Source organism: Penaeus japonicus, unplaced genomic scaffold, assembly GCF_977035675.1.
Source record: "Penaeus japonicus unplaced genomic scaffold, GWHDUDI00000001_assembly GWHDUDI00000010, whole genome shotgun sequence".
Taxonomy (NCBI): Eukaryota; Metazoa; Arthropoda; class Malacostraca; order Decapoda; family Penaeidae; genus Penaeus; species Penaeus japonicus.
Genome location: NW_028234412.1, coordinates 20,824,776 through 20,827,275, shown reverse-complemented (window position 1 = coordinate 20,827,275; position 2,500 = coordinate 20,824,776). Strand labels below are relative to the sequence as shown.

Sequence of the window (2,500 nt, the reverse complement as noted above, 5' to 3'; positions counted from 1 at the left end):
ATTTAAAAAAAAAATAGAGAAACAAGCAAAACATACAAGTTTAAAGCAAGCAGAACAGAAAACATAACACTCACAACGTAAAACGTAAAAAAAAATCCACATACCTGTAAAACATGAAACCAATCTACAACAAAATATCGCCTTGACTAAACATAATAAAAAAATGATATTCATATAAAATATTAAACAATTTGACAATAAATGAAAGTAAGACAAAATACAGGAGATAAAAGCCATCCCCACACTCGAAGCACCAACGCCACGAGACAGGGACGAACCCCGTGTCTCCTCAAGTGCTTCGGATCACAACTGCGTAATAAGGAGTCAGACCTAATACGTGACAGTCACTTGGGTCGCGCTCTTAGGGTGAAAGGTAAGGAGCCACTGTTTCAGCGCTACCGTGTCAAGTTGTCAACGTAAATCATTTTTCCCATTCTCATTCAACGCAGGGAACTCCTAACTCACTGTATTCGCCATTTTGTATGTTCGGCGCATCTTGTGTATATCAGCAAAACATATATTCTTGGAAGAGGTAAATTGTGTCAGAATTTTGTTTATCGGAGAACTTTCTGGGCTAAAAATACATCACGTTTTGGTTAACTACGTAATTTTCTGCATAAGTAAGAGGAAAGGTTGAAGAAAAAAACTAACAAGCTAAAATAAAATGAGATGAGGAGGAAAAAGAATAAGAAACAAACTCTTCAAAGAAAAAATCAACATTTATAAAAGCAAAAAGTGTACGATCGCGTGTGTGTGTGTGTGTATGTGTATGTGTATGTGTATGTGTGTGTGTGTGTGTGTGTGTGTGTGTGTGTATGTGTGCGTGCGTGTGCGTGTGCGTGTGCGTGTGCGTGCGTGTGTGTGTGTGTGTGTGTGTGTGTATGTGTGTGTGTGTGTGCTTTGATTGCTCTTAATGTTTCATTTAAATTGATTTTCTATTTAAATTCCATTCGTCCTTCCCCGGGATCCTTTGGAAAGTAATCATTCAGTTATTATCTGGAATGTTAACAGGATCAAATTTTATGTAGCATATTACCACAAGTCAATTTCAGATCGGAATAACCTTCAACCCAGACAAACTAGAAAAATTATATGTATTCAAGTGTGTTTGTGTGCGTTTACGTGTGCGTACGTGTGTGCACTATCATACATACTTACACCTCTAAGAGGCTGGAAATGGAGATAAAATAACCAAAGAACTGAAAATAGATTGCGTGGGCGTGTAACCCTTGAGCCAAGACCTGACCTATCTCCCCCAGCGAGAGAAATTCGAAATTCTTAAGAAAAAAAATCACCGTTGGATGTTACGTAGGCATGTTTGCTTGTTTGTTTAGGTTCTCTGTGGATATTTTAAAGGCTATCTTGTCCTCTGTTGGATATATACATGCTATTATGAAATTAAAGATAAGTTACTTCGTTTTATTACACACACATACACACACACACACACACACACACACACACACACACACACACACACACACACACACACACACACACACACACACACACACACACACACACACACACACACACACACACACACACACACACACACATACGCATACAAACACACACCACCCTGTCCCAAAACTTACTAGAAACACAAACATTCACACACAAACCCAAATCCAAAGACATCCCACGCACAGACTCTTCTCCTATCGCCTGTCCTAAACTTCTACAAACAGTTTCCTCCAAAATAGGGAAGAGAGGTTTCACAAACTTCTTCACTAACAGTTGTTCCCGGCTCAGGAGTGCAAGTCTGGAACATTCTGGAAAAGTCTTACGGTTCCGGCTACAGGGAAGCTTGCTGAGCTGACGTGAAAGTAGCGGGTTTTGGGCTTGTGCATGGTAAGGACATAGTTGTTGTTTGTTCCTTCTATTGTAGTTTTAAGGAGTACTATTTTTTTCTTTTCTTTTCTTTTGGATGAATGTTACGTGTATTACAGTGATGTCTGTAATAATATTCATAACATTAGCAATATCATAATTTTTAAAGATGTTCTTCCTTCATTGATTTACTAACCATTATTCTAATCTACATCATTATCCTTATTATTAGAAGCAGTAACAGCAGTGGTAGCTGCAACAGCAGTAATACCAGTACCATTATGATTAATCACCCTCATTATTTTTATCACGATATTCATCATCATTATTATTATCAAAATATCGGTGCAAGTATCTGAACCTAATCTAACCACGAGTCCTAAACAAAAATACACGTGATGATACACACAAACACATACATACATAAATACATTCCTGCAGACACACAGTTCAGGTGGAAAAAGAGAAAGCTGCGATTCTGGAAGATTCTGGTTTCAGTTCGGGTTCAATCCGGACCATTTATTTCTTGCCAGCATTTGTTCAGATTTATGTCGCTTCTTAAAGCTGATATAGTGGTATTAATAATGATCTCAATAACAATAATAATAAGAGCAAAATAATAACAGTAATGATAGCAGAATAACATCAACAACGAAAAATAGCAATA

At 37.5% G+C, this 2,500-nt stretch overlaps 1 protein-coding gene across 20 annotated transcripts in view; it reads right to left on the bottom strand.

The window, feature by feature from the left end:
- LOC122249834 (uncharacterized) overlaps positions 1-2,500 on the bottom strand; it is a 185,611-nt gene that overhangs the window by 22,520 nt on the left and 160,591 nt on the right. The window lies entirely within an intron of this gene.